We start from the raw sequence: 24,080 nt of genomic DNA, 5'->3' as shown, positions 1-24,080 counted from the left end.
CATCATTCCCAAGAAGACTCATGGCTGTACTAGCTCAAAAGGGTGCTTCTACTCAATACTGAGCAAAGGGTCTGAATACTTATTTATAACCATGTGATATTTCTGTTTTTTGTTCAGTCAAGATGGGGTGCAGAATGTACATTATTAAGGAAAAAAAGGACTTTTACCAAATGGCTGCAATGAAACAAAGAGTGAAAAATTTAAAGGCGTCTGAATACTTTCTGTTCCCACTGTAATAATGTTAATGTTTCACCCATATGTACAGTTTTTTCTGTACTATTTGTAATCCACAACTTTCATGGGCCATTTTTATTCTTATTGTTTTTATTCAATAAATATGTTGTTTTTATAATTTTATGCATTGCGAGGTTTATTGTTGTTTTAACTTTTCTTCTTTTTCTTTTCTTTTCATTCTCACTTTTATTGTTTGAGTTGATGAACACTATGAACCAATATGACAGAATCATTAGTCCTTCTTGAACTGATTTATGAATACCATCTTTATTACTACTCTTTATACACAGATTTTTATTGGTACTTGTTTCACTTTTTGACTTAACTGATTAATTATTGTATATATATATATATATATATATATATATATATATATATATATATATATATATACAGTACAGACCAAAAGTTTGGACACAACTTCTCATTTAAAGATTTGACAATAAGACAATGACCCCAAACACACCTCCAGGCTGTGTAAGGGCTTTTTGACCCAGAGAGTGATGGGATGCTATGCCAGATGACCTGGCCTCCACAGTCACCAGACCTGAACCAATCGAGATGGTTTGGGGTGAGCTAGATCGCAGAGTGAAGGCAAAAAGGCCAACAAGTGCTAAGCATCTCTGGGAACTCCTTCAAGATTGTTGGAAGACCATTCCCAGTGACTACCTCTTGAAGCTCATCAAGAGAATGCCAAGAGTGTGCAACAGGAAAGAAATATATCTTGGTACCGTGTTAGCCAGTAGATAGAAAAATATTTAGAATTGAGAGTCCTCAGTGGTTGATACCTTTTAATGGCTAACTGAAAAGATGGTAACAAATTGCAAGCTTTCGAGACTACATACGTCTCTTCATCAGGCAAAGACTAAAACAAATTCTGAAGAATCACATATTTATGCACAACATAGTATAGAAAAAAAAAAAAAAAAAGGGAGAGGGGAAAAAAACCATGGATAAGCCAGGTGACATGAAGCAGAATTACCATGGGTGATAAACAGTTACGTCCATAAATATTGGGCCAATTCTTGCCCAGCGTGCAAAGCCGTCATCAAAGCAAAAGGTGGATACTTTGAAGAGCCTAGAATATAGGACATAATTTCAGTTGTTTCGCACTTTTTTGTTAAGTATATAATTCCACATGTGTTAATTCATAGTTTTGATGCCTTCAGTGTGAATGTACAATTTTCATAGTCATGAAAATACAGAAAAATCTTTGAATGAGAAGGTGTGTCCAAACTTTTGGTCTGTACTCTATATACCGTATATATTCTTTCATCAAACTCTTGTGGGTAGAATTGAAGAAAAAACTGCAGACATGCCAAGTAGTCGACCAGTATGCACCAACTTTGGGAATGTGTAGAAGATTCCTGAGATCAAATTTTGGTCGACACATATTTGAATCTGACCGAGATCATGCACAGAAAGATTCAGGCAGTGTTGAAAGTCAAGGACGGATTTACAAAATAATGACAAAATAATAAAATAATAAAATTAGATCTTTAGGACCAAAACAGTAACAATGCAGTGACATGACACAAACCTGCATAACTAATGTACGTACACATACCTGTTCACATTTTTCACCTGTATTCACTTTTTTGTATTTTTTGGTCATGTGTGGTTTTGGTATCTGCATGTGATGTTTCTACATGGAGCCATATATTTGTATACATTTTGGCTACATTTCTTGAGGCATGTGTTGATGTATGTGAGATCTGTTTTCATCATGGGTGTATGTGTATGTATGTACAGTATGTGTTGTTGCATTTCATAACTTGTTGTCACTGGTTTTTCTTTATAGTCTTTAAACATGTGCACAGATTGATATATGCTTTGTTATTATAGCTATCCAGCATGGTTCTGTGAATTTGTTTGGCTTAACTAATGTGTTTATTATTTAATTAAAGATGGAGTTAATATTATATATTATATTATCTTTGTTTGGAATATTTATGGATATTTGTGTGTATTTTATTATGATGTTGATATAACTGTCTATGTTATTGTGACACCAAAGAATATCTTGAATTATAGTTTTTATCTACTGTAATCGTCCAGATAGGCCTCCCTTTTTCCTTCTTCATTCATTTTATACTACTAAATTTCCCTTAATTTTTCTTTGTTGCTATATGTTGGCATACACTTTAGTTGCTATGCAATTCAGGTAGTCATGTAATTTGTTATTTACTTTAGGACTTTTTGGTCACTTGGGCAGTTATGTGATTTATCATTTAGGAGCTTCTGGTCACATGCTATATCCGCGTGCTAGTTACCAAGGTTTTCATATGCCAGACACCGCATCATTGTAACCTACCCCCTTCATTTGTTTGTTTGGTGCTTTAGAGGCGTACATCACGGTGGTCACATGTCTTTTTTTGATCACGTGGGCCATGACGAGTATGTGTTAACTTACAATGGCCTGCCCACTTCGTGGATAACAGCACGCAAATCTTACACCGAAAACGCTGAACTTTAAATTCCCTTCACAGGTGATATGTAAGTAACGATGTGCTCCCGTTGGTTTATCTTTGCTTAAACAGGCTATACTACAATAACCCACCAACTCTGGATGAAGAATTCCTTGCGGAATGCACGACAGGTGCGGTAGGACCCGCTGAGTAGCTTGCAGCAGTCTTGGAGATATGTGGGTATTTATCATTCCTTGTTAAGTTTGATTCCTCTTTCTATACTCATTCTATATAGGAGGCTTACTTAGATATAACACAATAGATTACCTTGTGACTTATAGATTTGATATACAGTGCCTTGCGAAAGAATTCACAAAATACCAAGATCACACATTTTTTTCGGGTGCTAACGGGTCACGAAGCCAAGATAAAAAGAAAAAGAGAACAAGAGGTTCTAGTGGCAAGGGCAAAAAGAAAAAAACTGGAAAACCCCCTAGACTAGATATCATAATAAAAAATACTGATATCCCAAAACAACACTCCAGTATCTTTAACATTTCGGATTATCAGTTGAATAAAGATGAAATATCACTTCTAGAGCGTGGGTTATCCTTTTGTCCCGACTCCCCATTAAATATATTTAATCTTTATTTGGATTTAAATGATTTCATGCAAAACCTTACAGTACGTCACTTTTTGTTAGAGGGTGGTAAATCTACCAAGACCCCTATATCAGAAGCACCATCCACCGAGTCAAATCAATTTCTGCACGTTGCACCAAAAAACAGTTGTAGTAATTTTTATCCTATTTACCATAAGGGATCACATTTAGAGACACTCCAACAGCTTATTTTTCAAGAAATTCGATCATTACTCCTTAGTAAACAATCTAATACAAATTTGAGTAACGGTGAGAAGGCCGCCATTAAATCCCTAAAGAACAATAAGGAGATTATTATAAAAAATGCGGATAAAGGGGGGGTAGTTATTATGAATAGGGGGTTCTATACTACAGAAGCCCTCAGATTATTGAGTGATTCTGAGTACTATCTTAAACTGGATCGTGATATCTCCATGGATATATTTGTTGAATATAGTGCATTGATAAAAATGGCCCACTCCCTAGAGATTCTCAACAAAGAAGAGTACAAATTTCTGAATATATCACATTTCAAAACACCTTTTTTTTATTTTCTACCGAAAATCCATAAAAATTATTCTAATCCTCCCAGTCGTCCCATTATCACTGGGATAGGTGTAATTACCAGCAATCTTTCTCACTATGTGGATTTATTTTTGCAAAAGTATGTTGTAGCATTGGATTCCTATTTAAAAGACTCATCTCATCTCATTGATTTACTTCTGAATCGATCTCCTGTCCCTAATTGTATTCTTATTACTATGGACGTACAAGCTCTCTAACCAATATCCCTCATGATAAGGGTGTCGAGGCTGTCCACCAGTTTTTGTTAAAAGATCCTTCATTGCCCATTCAGCAAAAAGAATTTCTAATCAATGCTATTTGGTTTGTTTTGCTAAATAATATGTTTTCCTTTGATCACACATTTTATTGCCAGATCAAGGGTTGCGCGATGGGGACGAGATTCGCCCCCAGTTATGCTAATTTGTTTATGGGGCATTTGAATCTGTCCTCATCGCACAACCCTATCTGAATTCGGGTAAATTGGCTTTTTATCGACGCTTAATCGATGATCTGTTCTGTATATGGACTGGTACTGAGGGGGAGGCATTGGAGTTTATTTCCAACCTCAATAAGAATTCATTAGGGTTACATTTTACAGCTAACATGTCTAACATCTCTGTTCAATTCCTAGATCTTGTGATTCGAGTTGATGAAACAGGTCATCTATCCATGACCACACACTTTAAGGAAGTGGATGCAAACAGTTATCTCAGCTTTGATAGTGGTCACCTACCCAAGTGGATCCAGAATGTCCCATATGGCCAATATTGGCGGATACGAAAAAACTGTACATATAAGTCTGACTTCCTAAGGGAGGCTAAAATCCTGGATCACAGGTTTGAACAGAGAGGTTATCCGAAGAACCTAGTTAGGGATGCCCACAAAAAATCCAATTCTTTGACACAGAAGGAGTGTATTGATAGCATTAGGAGGAAATCGACGGAGCCTCTCCCCTCTAGAACTACATTTAGCAAGTGGAGCTTCATTACCACTTTCAATCAGTCTCATGTAATGGTTAAAAAAATTGTATCAAAATATTGGTTCATCTTGAAGGGGGATCCAGTGCTTTCGAAACATTTACCTTCCCGCCCCATATCCATATTTCGAAGAAACCAGACTTTAGGGAACAAGGTTGCACCCAGTAACACGTCAATAGTCCCATTCATATCAAGACCTCATGCATCTTTGAATTCGGGCTGTTTGCCATGTGGAGTACCAAATGTTTGTGTTGCATCTCTATTGGGAAAGGTGCACGTAAATTCAAATCCAACACGACGGGCAATATGTTTTTAATCAATTCATCTGTTAACTGTCAAACCACTCATGTAGTCTATCTGATTGAATGTGGTTGCGGTCTACAATATGTAGGCCGCACCATACAAACGATGCATGCGAGACTAAATAAACATAGACAGAACATAAAAAATGGCTCCATGTTACACAGCCTATCGAAGCATTTTTTATTGATGCACCAAAAAAATTGGAAAGCGATGCAACTAACAATTATTGACCATATACTTGAGTATGTAACAGACCTTTGAGTAGTTTAATAAAAAAAAGAAAGCTTCTGGATTTTTAAGCTTGGTACACTGGCCCCTGAGGGTCTGAACCTCATGTTTGAGAAAGTTACTAACTAGACGTCTATTTGTATCTTTTTTTCCTTATTTTTTATGATAATTTTTTATGCTGATTTTTTTACTTTGGTGATTATTTTTATTTTTTATTTTTCTTCTAATTGGTTTTTATTAGGCAATTTGTAACAAATGATACATGCCCACTATCTGTATGTTATATTTGCTGCTTTGCTGCTAAAACGTTGTAATAAATGATACATGACCATTTTTTGTATGTTACATTTGCATATGTAATTGCCACTGTTCTGTGATTTGTCCTTGTAAGGTTAAATACTGCTTCCTTGCATATCATTAATAAATATCCACCTGAACAAGACGGCGCACACCATTGAAACGCGTTGTGGTTTTACCTTAACTGGTGTCTGTGTTCTCCTTCTGCGGTCCTGAGACCGGCTATTCTGTTTCTGTTGCGAAAGTATTCGGCCCCCTGGAACTTTTTAACCTTTTCCCATATATCATGCTTCAAACATAAAGATGCCAAATGTAAATTTTTGATGAAGAATCAACAACAAGAGGAACACAATTGTGAAGTTGAACGAAATGTATTGCTTATTTTAAATTTTTGTGGAAATTCAAAAACTGAAAAGTGGGGCGTGCAATATTATTCGGCCCCTTTAACTTAATACTTTGTTGCGTCACCTTTTGCTGCGATTTCAGCTGCAAGTCGCTTGGGGTATGTCTCTATCAGTTTTGTACATCGAGAGACTGAAATTCTTGCCCATTCTTCCTTGGCAAATAGCTCGAGCTCAGTGAGGTTTGATGGAGATCGTTTGTAAACAGCAGCTTTCAGCTCTTTCCACAGATTCTCGATTGGATTGAGGTCTGGACTTTGACTTGGCCATTCTAACACCTGGATATGTTTATTTGTGAACCATTCCATTGTAGATTTTGCTTTATGTTTGGGATCATTGTCTTGTTGGAAGGCAAATCTCCGTCCCAGTCTCGGGTCTTTTGCAGACTCCAACAGGTTTTCTTCAATAATGGCCCTGTATTTGGCTCCATCCATCTTCCCATCAATTTTAACCATCTTCCCTGTCCCTGCTGAAAAAAAGCAGGCACAAACCATGATGCTGGCACCACCATGTTTGACATGTTTGGGGATCATGTGTTCAGGGTGATGAGCTGTGTTGCCTTTACGCCAAACATATCATTTGGCATTGTTGCCAAAAAGTTCGATTTTGGTTTCATCAGACCAGAGCACCTACTTCCACATGTTTGGTGTGTCTCCCAGGTGGCTTATTGCAAACTTTAACACTTTTTATGGATATCTTTGAGAAATGACTTTCTTCTTGCCACTCTTCCATAAAGGCCAGATTTGTGCAGTGTACGACTGATTGTTGTCCTATGGACAGACTGTCCCACTTCAGCTGTAAATCTCTGCAGTTCATCCAGAGTGATCATTGGCCTCTTGGCTGCATCTCTGATCAGTCATCTCCTTGTTTGAGATGAAAGTTTAGAGGGATGGCTGGGTCTTGGTAGATTTACAGTGGTATGATACTCCTTCCATTTTAATATGATGAATTGCACAGTGCTCCTTGTGATGTTTAAAGTTTTGGAAATCATTTTGTATCCAAAATCCAGCTTTAGGCTATGTGCACATTTCTGCGGCAATTCCGGAACTCCCTGCCACGGGAAAAACGCATGCGGAATTGGCATGCATTTTCCTGCTAAACACTAGCGTTTTACAAGCGTAATTAGCTTGCAGAATGCTAGCATTTTCCAAGTGATCTGTAGCATCGCTTGGAAAACTGATTGACAGGTTGGTCACACTTGTCAAACATAGTGTTTGACAAGTGTGACCAACTTTTTACTGTTGATTCTGCCTATGCAGCATCAATAGTAAAAAGATCTAATGTTAAAAATAATAAAAAAAATCATGATATTCTCACCTTCCGGCGTCCCCGGCAGTCTTCCCACTCCTCGCGATGCTCCCGTTCCCAGTAATGCATTGCGAGAATGACCTGTGATGACGTAGTGGTCTCGCGAGACCACTTCTTCATCACAGGTCATTGCCGCTAGGCATTATTGGGAACGGTAGCATCGCGAGGAGCGGGAAGACTGCCAGGGACGCCGGAAGGTGAGAATATCATGATTTGTTATTTTAATTCTTTTTTTTAACAATTATTTGGTTCCCAGGTCCTGGAGGAGAGTCTCCTCTCCTTCACCCTGGGTACCAACTGTACATGATCTGCTTACTTCCCGCATGGTGGGCATAGCCACATGCGGAAAGTAAGCAGATCAATGCATTCCTATGTGTGCGGAATCCCCGCGATTCCGCACAAGGAATGAACATGCTGCACAAAAAATGCGGAATGCATTCTAATAATAGGATGATTAATGTATGCGTTTTTTTCGCGGTTTTATTGCGTTTTTATAGCGAAAAAACGCGAAAAAAAACACGAAAATTCCTGAGCGTGTGCACATAGCCTTAAACTTCTCCACAACAGTATCACGGACCTGCCTGTTGTGTTCCTTTGTCTTCATGATGCTCTCTGTGCTTCAAACAGAACCCTGAGACTATCACAGAGCAGGTGCATTTATACGGAGACTTGATTACACACAGGTGGATTATATTTATCATCATTAGGCATTCAGGACAACATTGGATCATTTAGAGATCCACAATGAACTTCTGCAGTGAGTTTGCTGCACTGAAAGTAAAGGGGCCGAATAATATTGCACGCCCCACTTTTCAGTTTTTGAATTTCCACAAAAATTTAAAATAACCAATAAATTTCGTTCAACTTCACAATTGTGTTCCACTTGTTGTTGATTCTTCACCAAAAATTTACATTTGGTATCTTTATGTTTGAAGCATGATATGTGGGAAAAGGTTGAAAAGTTCCAGGGAGCTGAATACTTTCGCAAGGCACTGTATATGATAGCAAGATTCCTACTATGTATTAATCTCTGCTTTGCAGGGGTCCCCTGTTTCTACTTGTACCTGTGGTGTCTCATTTTCCCGAGATGTTTTTTAATATTGTCTGTGTGTATATATTAAATATATATCCATTGTGATTTTAATGGCTTGCATTAATCTTTTTATTGGTGTTATTGCTTATCTATGTATTTAAGCCTCATTTGCATGGATTGTAAATGTAGGTGTTTATCTGATGACCATGTGAACTTTCTGCCTTCTGGGATGAATTTACAAAATGATTCAAATACAAAAATCACAAACTGTAGTACAACCAACAACAGGTCAGATCAGGCAGTAAGAATTATGCTCTCAAAAGATAAAAGTCCTGTAAAACACTGTTACTTTACTTTCCATTTTTTGTATTGTACAATGATTCCATTTCTCTACTAAATATACAGCACTGCACTTAAAGGGCAAATCAATTTTATTTTAATTTCTCTAATTTATGTGACCTTTAAAGTAAGTGGAATACATTGGGTGAAATATACAAGTTCACATGTCTTTATGCAGCCGTATCCAGTCGCTATTGATGATAATTTCTGGCAACTTATTTTCTTTTAATAAATAATGGGCTAAATAGGCAATCTGCAAATCACTTCAGAAAATCACTACAAAATGCCGGCCACTATGTGTCCCATTTCTTATGGTTAATAAAATGGAGATGGGTCTTTGCCTCTCTGCCCCTTTTATCTATCAAAGGAAAGTCGGGATGGGAAGTTTTAACATCTATAGTGTTGGCAGAATGCTGATGAAGAAGAACCACCCATTGAAAAAAAAGGTGATGACAAGTAACAGAACATGAGAATATGGACAGCTCCTAGACATTTTAGGCTGATATGTGCGCCAAAAGCAGTTTTAACTTGTAGAGGATCTTGGTAGCAAGACTCTGTTTCTCTATAGTTTTTGCAAGCGATGGTACCCCTGAAGAGGTCATGCATGATATGGCATTAGTGAGGAAAGACTGCCATCTGCTTGCTGGATAAAACCATGTGGAACCAACCGGCACCAGAGGAGTTGCAGAGGGAGCAAGTTCATGTGCGGGACCTGGTCAGTTGCCTTGGATGACAGAGTTTCCAGCTATAAAAGTCCTGTGCGCCAAACCATTAATGGATTTAGCACCGAGGAGCCGTGTTGATGCGGGCCAGAGACGACAATGAAGCCAGTGTGACAGGCCACAGCAGAGAGCATGCATCAGTTGGGTCTTTGCCGCTGTCAGACAAGGCCCAGATGGCACCTGTTGAAACCCAAAGACCCGACTATGCCGGTCAAGACCCGAAGACCCAACCTGTGCCGATCCAGACCAAGAGCTTAGACTCTGCCAGTGAAGTTCAGAGCCTTCGCAGTAGACCAGTCAAAATATTAGAGCCCAGAAGACGCTGGTTGAGAGCCATGACTTCTGTCCTCTCTTCCCCAAGCCTAGGACACACTCGAAGTTGGTCAAGCACCGAAGATCAGTGACGAAACATCGACCAGAGGAGGATGCCTGCGGTTACAGAAGGACATCACATCCAGCCAAAATGTACGTTACATGGGTTAGGACAACAGGTGGCGTGGGGGCTGATTGGTACACAGGAAGCTCAACGTTCCATGATTGACTTTGTCGGAAGGCCTTGCTGCCTAGCGAGAAAACCCGGTGACCATGCTAGGAAGAGCTAACGCATTAGCTGCCAGGAATAACTTTGTAAGTGGTAAGTACAAAGGACTGGCACATGACTTAATCCTTCCAAGACCATACAAAGGACTAGGGGGCACTCATTACGGGTGGAAGAAAGGCGATTCTGGCAGATAAATAGGAGTAAAGTTAGAGTAGTCAGACTTTGGTTAATATTTAAAGGGGATCATTTACCAGATAAAAAATGGGCAGTTTTTTTTTATCTTATTTTATTCCCATTTCTCCACTGACTATGCTGTTTTTGTTTTGTGTTTGTTTTTTAAATCTGCCATAATGTTCCAGAGCTATGGGCCTTTGTATTCAGTGCTAATTCATGTAATATATACTAAGTGTAATATTGCAAAGCAGCCTAGAGACACTCCCCCAGAGAATTCTGTGAGTGATGTCCCATTGATAAAGATAATAAAAGCTAGCACCAAATAAAATGGCCCATATCTCTGGAAACGTAAGGTGAATTAAAAAAAACCAAAAAAAACCCTGCATGTTCAGCTCATCAGCCAGAATGAAATAAGAGCAAAGTCTAGCCTCTTTTGACCTGGTAAAAAGTTCACCTTAAAACAAAATAGGTAACAAAACTAGAAGTGTAGATGAGCGGAAAAGCACATCATGAGCCCAACCCTGTCCTGGTCGCATTATATTGAACATATAAATTTTTACTAACTAACAACCAGCTATTGATTTAAAAATATTCTTTTTTCTAACTTTTTTTATTTTGTCAATGTAGAACAATTTTTTTTTCTGTGCATGATTATGGGGCTCTGTCCTGAGATATGCTTTACAGCAGTCACATGGACTGGAGATGACTCATTAGCTTCTATACAGAGTGCAGCTCTATTTTTTATTGTCAAATGTCAACCCCCAAAAAATTATTATAACCAGTGAGATCTATTTTGATCAAACTGTTTTTTACAGAAATCATCTCTCCATGCATTGACTTTGCAAAGAGACTTGCATACTAGTTTGCATAGTAATCACTAATTACCAACTATGCCCACTTTCCCACCCACATTTTATAAGTGGAGAGAGTGGCTTAATATACATTTTTCTTGTAACTGTGTTTGTCTTGATAAAAAAATGTATTACAAGAAAAAGTGATTATAATTCTCTTATTCAAACTTTTATTACCAGAAAAAGTGTCTGTAAAATGCCAAAATATAGTCTGGTTTATTAGAGGCTTCACACACACACATTTGTACTGTATATACCATATATGCTAATGAAGATCAAGAATAAAGCAACCATCATTTAATGCTGGCTACATTTAGAGAACTAGAAAATAATATGCGACAGTCAAGCCTGAAGGTGGCTCACGTGGTTTGTGAACCACTGTGCCACAGGACAGGACATACCTAGGAAGGGGTATAACTAAGAGGCTACCTGGTGTTCCCTGGAGTTCCTGATGGTGGAGACACACTAGGCTTCAGGTAGCAGACAGGTACCACTCTTAGGCAATCGCCACCACTGCAGCTGCTGATCCCAGGGGTCAGGTTCACTGAGATGGGAAGATGTGACCGAGGGCACTGACTAGCAGGAAATGGAGACTAACGGACTGTACTGACAACTTGGACATTGAAGTTACTTTCTTGTTCACATACATAGTTATCAGGAAACAAGTCTGGAGCTGGGCACACTAGGACCTAGGACAACTGACTCAGGCTGACTGCATCGGGTCCAGTAGATCGGGTATAGGTACCGCAGATGTGGTTTCAGGATTAGAATACCGCCGAAGCTGTCACAGAAACACAGACAAACTATACTATACTAAAGGGAACACAGGATACGGTAATAAGCTTAGCAGCAGGACAGAAGACCTGGCAACATAAATTTGCACACACCAATACCACTAAGAATAACTGTAGGGGTTGCTAAGGCACCTCCCTATTGGGGAAGGTGCCCATTATACAAGATGTCTCCCAGATATTCGGGGTACTTAGTGCACTTAGTATGCGCGATGCCCCTTCAAGAGCAGTGGAGTGCGTGCACTAGGTGCGCTGCCGGGATACTGTGCAGTGTGTGCCGAGGAAGGAAGAGGATAACTAGGGAGGTGCTGTGGCAGGGGTGATGAGTACATCAGCATCCCCACAGGGTCAGTGTGCGGAGGCGCCAGTCAGAGACATAACAGCAAAACAGTATAAATAAGGTATACAGTTGTGCTGAAAAGTTTACATACCTTGGCAGAATTTTTGCTTTCTTGGCCTTTTGTCAGAGAATATGAATGATAACACCAAAACTTTTTCTCCACTCATGGTTAGTGGTTGGGTGAAGCCATTTATTGTCAAAATACTGTGTTTTCTCTTTTTAAATCATAATGACAACCCAAAACATCCAGATGACCCGGATCAAAAGTTCACATACCTCATTTCTTAATACTGTGTATTGTCCCCCCTCTAACATCAATGACAGCTTTAAGTCTTTTGTGGTAGTTGTGGATGAGGTTCTTTATTTTCTCAGATGGTAAAGCTGCCCACTCTTCTTGGCAAAAAAGCCTCCAGTTCCTGTAAATTCCCGGGCTCTCTAGCATGAACTGAGCGCTTGAGATCTCTCCAGAGTGGCTGAATGATATTGAGGTCAGAAGACTGAGATTGCCACTCCAGAACCTTCACTTTGTTCTGCTGTAGCCAATGACAAGTCGACTTGGCCTTGTGTTTTGGATTGGTGTCATGTTGGAACGTCCAAGTACATCCCATGCCCAGCTTCTGGGCTGATGACTGCAAATTTGCCTCCAGTATTTACTAATAATGTGCTGCATTCATCTTTCCTTCAACTTTGACCAAGTTTCCTGTGCCTTTGTAGCTCACACATCCCCAAAATATCAGCAATCCACCTCCGTGCTTTACAGTAGGAATGGTGTTCAATTTTGGTCTCATCACTCCAAATTACCTTGTTTCAGACGTTTTTGGGCTTGTCTCTGTGCTGTTTTGTGCATTGTAGGTGAGATACTTTGTGGCATTTGCACAGTAATGGCTTTCTTCTGGTGACTCGACAATGCAGCCCATTTTTCTTCAAGTGCCTTCTTATTGTGCATCTAAAAAACAACAACACCGCTAGTTTTCAGAGAGTCCAGTATTTCAGCTGCTATTTGTGGGCTTTTCTTTGCATCCCGACCAGTTTTCCTTGCAGTTGTGGATGACATTTTTATTGGTCTACCTGACTGTGGTTTTGTTTTTACAGTTTTCCATTTGTTAATCACAGTTTGAACGCTGGTGACTGGCATTATCAATTCCTTAGATATCTTTTTGTATCCCTTTCCTGTTTTATACAGATCAACTACCTTTTCTCGTAGATCCGTTGACAATTCTTTTGCTTTCCCCAAGACTCACAATCCAAAAACGTCAGTGGCTGGATGAAAGATGCAAGAGTCTGTCTGGATCAAACTCACTGAGCTTTTATGCACATACACTAATTACAAGCAAACAGGTCATAAGTGGGGATGTTACCTTTAGTAGCCATTCAAACCCATTTGTGTCAACTTCTGTGCATGCTACCAGGCCAAAATCATCAGGGTATGTAAACTTTTGATCAGGGTCATTTGGATGTTTTGGTTTGTCATTTTGATTTAAAAAGAGAAAACACAGTAGTTTGACAATAAATGGCTTCACCCAACCACTATCCATGAGTGGAGAAAAGTTTTGGTGTTATCATTCATATTCTCTGAAAAAAAAGGCGAAGAAAGCAAACATTTTGCCAGGGTATATAAACTTTTGAGCACAACTGTAAATTATTAATGCTACCTTTATTTTGTATTTTATAAAATATTTTATAACCCTTTTACAAACCATTCAATTATGTCTCTCTCCCAAAGGGAAGGAAACCGCAGTATCCTACTTGTTCAACTTGTTCAATCTATAGGAGTTGGTGAATTTGGAGTTGGCAGACTTGTGAATCTTCACATCACACTGATGGGAGTGAGAATTCTCCGGTGGTGGAAGTGGGCAGTCATATGACCACAAGTATGTGATTTGCATACTTCAGGTCACATTCCAACTAGACTTATCTAACCTTGCTCAGTACATTCGCATTCAGCCAGGCTGCATCCATCTAGTTGGCGTGTGACTGGGAGTATGCAAATCACATACTTGTGGTCATATGACTGCCCACTTCTGCCACCGGAGAATTCTCACTCTCATAGTCACATAGTGTGACTTCAGACTTGTGCCCCAAGGCCGAAAAACCCTTCAATGAGAGCCAGTACCTGTCTAATACTCAAAACATGATTTTTTTTTTCAAACACAGAGACTGGAATAAATTTTGGTTCTAAGTTTGTTGTTTAGTGATGTTGCACATGACAGAAACAAGGAAGGGTTTTCCCAAATTACTCACACATTTGTCAGCAGGAACTGTTCCACTGTAGTATTCCAAGTATTTTCCATGTTTGCTTTAACTGTGTGCGGCTTTGGATAAGAGCCTAAAAATAAATGTAACATTAGTTTCATCTATTAGGTCTTGCCAAGTCCATGCTATTTTAAGTAATAATATTCTTTATCTTCAAAACAGAAGTATATTACTATTTTGTGAGATCGTGCACCACAGAAGGACTTGTTCTTATGGCCAAAATGCAGATTATTAAATAGATAAGTGAATAATGATGGAATTACTTTTATACGTTTATTCAATGAATCATGTGGGTTAAGATTATAAAGCTTGGAAGCATTTGCAGCAGATTGGTTCACGGAGTGATATTTACATTATGATTCGATGGGAATGGAAAGGAAAAGCTGATAATGTATCTTGTCAATCAAAATCAAGCCAAATCACTGTGATTGCTGTGCCAGTTCAGAACGAACTTCAGATGAGCTGAAAGTAATGAACACATTGCACAGATGCTGCATAATATTGCTTCCATGAATCAGCCCATCTTTTTGTCTACAATCATAGGCCTACTAAATCACCAGCCTACACATGTATTAGTAATCCAGGAAATAGAAAAATAGAGGGCACTCACCGGTCTTCATATTCAGTCTTTATTAGCAGTACATGTGAATAAAATTCATGGCTGGGAACGTCGGAGCCGAAGCTCGTGTGAGCAGGGAAGGAAGGAGACGACGATCGTTTCGCGCTGTGCTTTGCGCTTCTACGGGTCACTCAGTGTGAGAGCAAGACAGCGGAAATATAGTGCCGGCCATGACACCCACCTCCACCTGTGAGCCCTCCCACCGAATCTAAAACACTCATTAAAAAGCACAATTAAAAACAATGTCACATAAGCATGAATTCATTACAAAAATTCTTCAGTTACTAAATTAGAATACTGGCTCATAAATATATGAACGGAAATCAACTATACTTAATACCACAGATATACACACATATATACTAACGAACCCTTAGCACTTGCCCTTGTATTAACCCTCCTCTGTCATTACTCTTTTTATTCTAGAGGTGCCTGTTATTAGCCATTTATCTATAAGCTTTCCTACTCCTTTCAAAGAAATATTGAGAGATCCACTCTATCATTGAAACCTAAAGGGCCCATCGCATTACTGCGCATAATCCATTTTGCCTCGGCCCTGAGCAGCAGATTATCTAAATCACCACCCCTGGTAGGTAAGCTAACTTTTTCTATTCCTGCAAAACTTAAACAGTCGGGGCAGCCTCCATGCTTTTCCTTCACGTGGGCAATTAATCTCGGTACCCCCTTACCTGTGATTATCGACCGGCAATGCTCACGGAACCGCACAAACATAGGTCTGATCGTTTTACCTATGTAATAATATCTGCACGGACAGAAAACCACGTACACAACGTGGTCCGTCCTGCACGTTATAAAATCATTCACTGTGCGCTTTATCGCTCCCATTTGCAATGTCCGTTCTGTTACATGCTGTTTGCACATAGGGCAGTGTCCACACTTATGGTTTCCTTTAGGTGCAGCAGTACTCAACCAATTTTGATTAGGCTTGACAATTCTATTCCTCACCAGTTTATCCCGTAACCTGACACTTCTTCTGTTGGCTATCAAGGGACCTCGTGCTACAATAGCTGCCAATTCTTTATCCTGTCCCAATATGTGCCAATTTCTCTTAATAGCCAACCTAATCTGCTGATCCATACTATTATATGGGAAACAAAAAGTGAATCTTTTTTCTTTTTTCGGCCTGTGTGTCACCAAACTACGATCATCAGCCAAACCTCTTTCTCTTATCACTTTCTCCTTTTCTGCTATGATCAATTTTTCTGGGTAGCCTCTCTCTCTGAATCGTTGTGACATTTCCTCAGATTGTTGCAAAAATCCCTCTTCAGTATTATTAACCCTATCAATTCTCATGAATTGACTACGAGGCAATGCCTGTTTTGTATGCTCAGGATGGAAACTTTTATAATGCATCATCGTATTAGCCGCTACGGGCTTACGATACAACGATGTGCAAATTTTATCCCCTTTTACCTCCACCAAAACGTCCAGGAATTCTAGACGCTGGCCTCCGAATACAGACGTAAATGCCATGTTCATCCTGTTACTCTCATTCAGATAGGAAACGAAATCATTGAAGGTTTTTTCAGTGTCGTCCCAGATCACTACTACATCATCTATATATCTCTGATAAAATTTAATATGCCGTAAGTAACCATTGGTATCTGCATAGATATATTTTTCCTCAAAAAAACTCAGAAAAAGATTTGCGAATGTACATGCTGCCGGAGTCCCCATCGCAGTCCCCACCTTCTGTACGTACCATTCATCTAGAAACATAAATGCGTTATGTGCGAGGATGAACCTCAAACCCTCGCACACAAACCCAATGAAATCCTGACTTTTATCAGTCGTGCACAAAATCCGTTCAATTGTTTCAACCCCTATGTCCTGGGGGATCCTAGTGTACAAACTCTCAACGTCTATTGAGGCTAAGGAATAATTATCCTGCCATTCAAAGTTCTGTATACTATCCAAAAAAGAGTTTGTATCTCTAAGATACGCCGGAATGTCTTTCAGGATGGGCCGTAATAGCCAATCAATGTACTGGGATAGGGGCTCGGTGAGCGACCCTATCCCAGACACTATCGGCCGTCCAGGGGGATTTTGAACAGATTTGTGCACTTTCGGAATATGATACCAGTGGGGTCTGGTGGGGAACTCCGGCAACAATTTTTCCGCTTTCTTCTGGGTAATTACCCCTATTTCTACATACTTTCTCAAAAAAGATCTCAATTCGGATTTATATCGGTGCAGAGGGTTACTTGGTAGCAAATCATAGACTCTTCTATCCGACAATTGTCTCTTTGCTTCATTGATGTAGTAGGATCTGGGAAGCAGCACTGTTTTGCCCCCTTTATCGGCAGCTCGAACTATTGTGTCTTCCCACGTCTGTATCTCATGAAGGGCCCCAACTTCTTCTCTAGTTAAATTTTTAGGGGATTCTTTATAAATAAGTGCCTCCACATCCTTCACAACCTGTGCCTCAAATAAATCCACTACGTTGCCAGGGGATACAACAGGCATGAATCTGGACGGAACTCCTCCAATAAACGGGGCCACCTCTCCTACTCCCAAATGTGAACCCTTACTCTGTGACTCATTAATACCTAACAAAAGTCTTGATTGTTCCCCCAGGTCCGCCAATGCCCCTGTTCCTGCCATGAACCCTAAGGGTCCAATAGAAACCGGGATTTCTCCTTCCGGAGCACTGTTTGCAGATACTTTATTGTTAAATGCTTTATAAAGATGAATTTTTCTAGTAGCCTTAAAAAGATCGATTCTAAAATCAGTCAGATCAAATTCCTGCGGCATACAAAACCCCAAACCTTTGTTCAATAGGGATAAATGTGCCGATGTTAATGTATGGTCAGTCAAATTAATAATTGTGTCTTCGGGACCACTTAATATCTGTGTGTCCACGCCACATGTTTCCGTTTCTGTTGCCTGTTGCCTCCGTTTCTTCCTTCTGCCCCTCCGGATCTTTCTCCTAAAGGGATCACACCCTCGGTGGACTCAATAACTCCTCCTGGTAATAGCTCTGAAGAACCAGCTGAGGTACCTGCCTCATCGCTCATGCTTGACTCTGATTCGGTGGTTAGATATTCATTCCTCCGATATCTCTTTGTATTTTTATTTTTATTTTCAAACCTCTTTCTGCGGCTAAAGGGATTTCTTCCAACAAAATTATAATCTTTATTGTATGTAAACACTCGTCCTGTGTCAAAATCGATTTTATCACGGACAAATTTGTCCTTTTTCCGTTGTTTAACGTTTGCCTGAATTATTGTCAGTTTATTATCTAATTTTTTGTTGAAAGTTGTCCACTGCTCCTCAGGCATTCTTGCTTTGAGTTCTGTTTGTGTTTTAATTAAATCTCCATTTAATTCATCATAACTCTGTGTATTAGTTTTCAATACCAGAGACAAAAGTTCCTGCGAACATCTCAGCATGATATTTTCCCATTCCTTTCGGAACTCCATATTGTCATTATATTGCGAGATCTGTTTCCAGACTCTTAGCCCCCGTGGGACTCGCCCATTGTCACAATACGACTGTAGGGATCTGTTCGTCCAGAATAACTTTATCTCCTTTTCAGCCAAATTCATCATTCTGTGTTCCAAAGCTTTTGTGCTTAATGAATGTATCCCTTCCACCTGCTCACACTCACGAAAATAGTTGTCGACATTTTCCCGGCCGGCTTGCAGCCCCACTCTGGGTGGACCGACCGCTAAATCCATTTGCTCCATTTATGCAATCAATTCCAGCGTTTCTCAGCCTCTCAAAGCAATACAGACGTGCTCAGCCCAATATAAAGTTGTGATAACATGCACCATAAAAGAGTTCAGTAGGCGGCACAATCTCTGCTGAGGTTCTATGCAAGTCGGTGTGTCCCTGAGGGAGTGCTTAACAAATAACTCTTGCAATATTCACTGAACCAAACGTCGGGTGCTCCTCCAGAAATTGCGACTATAATAGTAATCCAGGAAATAGAAAAATAGAGGGCACTCACCGGTCTTCATATTCAGTCTTTATTAGCAGTACATGTGAATAAAATTCATGGCTGGGAACGTCGGAGCCGAAGCTCGTGTGAGCAGGGAAGGAAGGAGACGACGATCGTTTCGCGCTGTGCTTTGCGCTTCTACGGGTCACTCAGTGTGAGAGCAAGACAGCGGAAATATAGTGCCGGCCATGACACCCACCTCCACCTGTGAGCCCTCCCACCGAATCTAAAACACTCATTAAAAAGCACAATTAAAAACAATGTCACATAAGCATGAATTCATTACAAAAATTCTTCAGTTACTAAATTAGAATACTGGCTCATAAATATATGAACGGAAATCAACTATACTTAATACCACAGATATACACACATATATACTAACGAACCCTTAGCACTTGCCCTTGTATTAACCCTCCTCTGTCATTACTCTTTTTATTCTAGAGGTGCCTGTTATTAGCCATTTATCTATAAGCTTTCCTACTCCTTTCAAAGAAATATTGAGAGATCCACTCTATCATTGAAACCTAAAGGGCCCATCGCATTACTGCGCATAATCCATTTTGCCTCGGCCCTGAGCAGCAGATTATCTAAATCACCACCCCTGGTAGGTAAGCTAACTTTTTCTATTCCTGCAAAACTTAAACAGTCGGGGCAGCCTCCATGCTTTTCCTTCACGTGGGCAATTAATCTCGGTACCCCCTTACCTGTGATTATCGACCGGCAATGCTCACGGAACCGCACAAACATAGGTCTGATCGTTTTACCTATGTAATAATATCTGCACGGACAGAAAACCACGTACACAACGTGGTCCGTCCTGCACGTTATAAAATCATTCACTGTGCGCTTTATCGCTCCCATTTGCAATGTCCGTTCTGTTACATGCTGTTTGCACATAGGGCAGTGTCCACACTTATGGTTTCCTTTAGGTGCAGCATTACTCACGTGTGTTGTGTACGTGGTTTTCTGTCCGTGCAGATATTATTACATAGGTAAAACGATCAGACCTATGTTTGTGCGGTTCCGTGAGCATTGCCGGTCGATAATCACAGGTAAGGGGGTACCGAGATTAATTGCCCACGTGAAGGAAAAGCATGGAGGCTGCCCCGACTGTTTAAGTTTTGCAGGAATAGAAAAAGTTAGCTTACCTACCAGGGGTGGTGATTTAGATAATCTGCTGCTCAGGGCCGAGGCAAAATGGATTATGCGCAGTAATGCGATGGGCCCTTTAGGTTTCAATGATAGAGTGGATCTCTCAATATTTCTTTGAAAGGAGTAGGAAAGCTTATAGATAAATGGCTAATAACAGGCACCTCTAGAATAAAAAGAGTAATGACAGAGGAGGGTTAATACAAGGGCAAGTGCTAAGGGTTCGTTAGTATATATGTGTGTATATCTGTGGTATTAAGTATAGTTGATTTCCGTTCATATATTTATGAGCCAGTATTCTAATTTAGTAACTGAAGAATTTTTGTAATGAATTCATGCTTATGTGACATTGTTTTTAATTGTGCTTTTTAATGAGTGTTTTAGATTCGGTGGGAGGGCTCACAGGTGGAGGTGGGTGTCATGGCCGGCACTATATTTCCGCTGTCTTGCTCTCACACTGAGTGACCCGTAGAAGCGCAAAGCACAGCGCGAAACGATCGTCGTCTCCTTCCTTCCCTGCTCACACGAGCTTCGGCTCCGACGTTCCCAGCCATGAATTTTATTCACATGTACTGCTAATAAAGACTGAATATGAAGACCGGTGAGTGCCCTCTATTTTTCTATTTCCTGGATTACTATTATAGTCGCAATTTCTGGAGGAGCACCCGACGTTTGGTTCAGTGAATATTGCAAGAGTTATTTGTTAAGCACTCCCTCAGGGACACACCGACTTGCATAGAACCTCAGCAGAGATTGTGCCGCCTACTGAACTCTTTTATGGTGCATGTTATCACAACTTTATATTGGGCTGAGCACGTCTGTATTGCTTTGAGAGGCTGAGAAACGCTGGAATTGATTGCATAAATGGAGCAAATGGATTTAGCGGTCGGTCCACCCAGAGTGGGGCTGCAAGCCGGCCGGGAAAATGTCGACAACTATTTTCGTGAGTGTGAGCAGGTGGAAGGGATACATTCATTAAGCACAAAAGCTTTGGAACACAGAATGATGAATTTGGCTGAAAAGGAGATAAAGTTATTCTGGACGAACAGATCCCTACAGTCGTATTGTGACAATGGGCGAGTCCCACGGGGGCTAAGAGTCTGGAAACAGATCTCGCAATATAATGACAATATGGAGTTCCGAAAGGAATGGGAAAATATCATGCTGAGATGTTCGCAGGAACTTTTGTCTCTGGTATTGAAAACTAATACACAGAGTTATGATGAATTAAATGGAGATTTAATTAAAACACAAACAGAACTCAAAGCAAGAATGCCTGAGGAGCAGTGGACAACTTTCAACAAAAAATTAGATAATAAACTGACAATAATTCAGGCAAACGTTAAACAACGGAAAAAGGACAAATTTGTCCGTGATAAAATCGATTTTGACACAGGACGAGTGTTTACATACAATAAAGATTATAATTTTGTTGGAAGAAATCCCTTTAGCCGCAGAAAGAGGTTTGAAAATAAAAATAAAAATACAAAGAGATATCGGAGGAATGAATATCTAACCACCGAATCAGAGTCAAGCATGAGCGATGAGGCAGGTACCTCAGCTGGTTCTTCAGAGCTATTACCAGGAGGAGTTATTGAGTCCACCGAGGGTGTGATCCCTTTAGGAGAAAGATCCGGAGGGGCAGAAGGAAGAAACGGAGGCAACAGGCAACAGAAACGGAAACATGTGGCGTGGACACACAGATATTAAGTGGTCCCGAAGACACAATTATTAATTTGACTGACCATACATTAACATCGGCACATTTATCCCTATTGAACAAAGGTTTGGGGTTTTGTATGCCGCAGGAATTTGATCTGACTGATTTTAGAATCGATCTTTTTAAGGCTACTAGAAAAATTCATCTTTATAAAGCATTTAACAATAAAGTATCTGCAAACAGTGCTCCGGAAGGAGAAATCCCGGTTTCTATTGGACCCTTAGGGTTCATGGCAGGAACAGGGGCATTGGCGGACCTGGGGGAACAATCAAGACTTTTGTTAGGTATTAATGAGTCACAGAGTAAGGGTTCACATTTGGGAGTAGGAGAGGTGGCCCCGTTTATTGGAGGAGTTCCGTCCAGATTCATGCCTGTTGTATCCCCTGGCAACGTAGTGGATTTATTTGAGGCACAGGTTGTGAAGGATGTGGAGGCACTTATTTATAAAGAATCCCCTAAAAATTTAACTAGAGAAGAAGTTGGGGCCCTTCATGAGATACAGACGTGGGAAGACACAATAGTTCGAGCTGCCGATAAAGGGGGCAAAACAGTGCTGCTTCCCAGATCCTACTACATCAATGAAGCAAAGAGACAATTGTCGGATAGAAGAGTCTATGATTTGCTACCAAGTAACCCTCTGCACCGATATAAATCCGAATTGAGATCTTTTTTGAGAAAGTATGTAGAAATAGGGGTAATTACCCAGAAGAAAGCGGAAAAATTGTTGCCGGAGTTCCCCACCAGACCCCACTGGTATCATATTCCGAAAGTGCACAAATCTGTTCAAAATCCCCCTGGACGGCCGATAGTGTCTGGGATAGGGTCGCTCACCGAGCCCCTATCCCAGTACATTGATTGGCTATTACGGCCCATCCTGAAAGACATTCCGGCGTATCTTAGAGATACAAACTCTTTTTTGGATAGTATACAGAACTTTGAATGGCAGGATAATTATTCCTTAGCCTCAATAGACGTTGAGAGTTTGTACACTAGGATCCCCCAGGACATAGGGGTTGAAACAATTGAACGGATTTTGTGCACGACTGATAAAAGTCAGGATTTCATTGGGTTTGTGTGCGAGGGTTTGAGGTTCATCCTCGCACATAACGCATTTATGTTTCTAGATGAATGGTACGTACAGAAGGTGGGGACTGCGATGGGGACTCCGGCAGCATGTACATTCGCAAATCTTTTTCTGAGTTTTTTTGAGGAAAAATATATCTATGCAGATACCAATGGTTACTTACGGCATATTAAATTTTATCAGAGATATATAGATGATGTAGTAGTGATCTGGGACGACACTGAAAAAACCTTCAATGATTTCGTTTCCTATCTGAATGAGAGTAACAGGATGAACATGGCATTTACGTCTGTATTCGGAGGCCAGCGTCTAGAATTCCTGGACGTTTTGGTGGAGGTAAAAGGGGATAAAATTTGCACATCGTTGTATCGTAAGCCCGTAGCGGCTAATACGATGATGCATTATAAAAGTTTCCATCCTGAGCATACAAAACAGGCATTGCCTCGTAGTCAATTCATGAGAATTGATAGGGTTAATAATACTGAAGAGGGATTTTTGCAACAATCTGAGGAAATGTCACAACGATTCAGAGAGAGAGGCTACCCAGAAAAATTGATCATAGCAGAAAAGGAGAAAGTGATAAGAGAAAGAGGTTTGGCTGATGATCGTAGTTTGGTGACACACAGGCCGAAAAAAGAAAAAAGATTCACTTTTTGTTTCCCATATAATAGTATGGATCAGCAGATTAGGTTGGCTATTAAGAGAAATTGGCACATATTGGGACAGGATAAAGAATTGGCAGCTATTGTAGCACGAGGTCCCTTGATAGCCAACAGAAGAAGTGTCAGGTTACGGGATAAACTGGTGAGGAATAGAATTGTCAAGCCTAATCAAAATTGGTTGAGTACTGCTGCACCTAAAGGAAACCATAAGTGTGGACACTGCCCTATGTGCAAACAGCATGTAACAGAACGGACATTGCAAATGGGAGCGATAAAGCGCACAGTGAATGATTTTATAACGTGCAGGACGGACCACGTTGTGTACGTGGTTTTCTGTCCGTGCAGATATTATTACATAGGTAAAACGATCAGACCTATGTTTGTGCGGTTCCGTGAGCATTGCCGGTCGATAATCACAGGTAAGGGGGTACCGAGATTAATTGCCCACGTGAAGGAAAAGCATGGAGGCTGCCCA

Source organism: Ranitomeya variabilis, chromosome 5 (genome assembly GCF_051348905.1).
Source record: "Ranitomeya variabilis isolate aRanVar5 chromosome 5, aRanVar5.hap1, whole genome shotgun sequence".
Taxonomy (NCBI): domain Eukaryota; kingdom Metazoa; phylum Chordata; class Amphibia; order Anura; family Dendrobatidae; genus Ranitomeya; species Ranitomeya variabilis.
Note: the sequence above shows the minus strand (reverse complement) of the source record.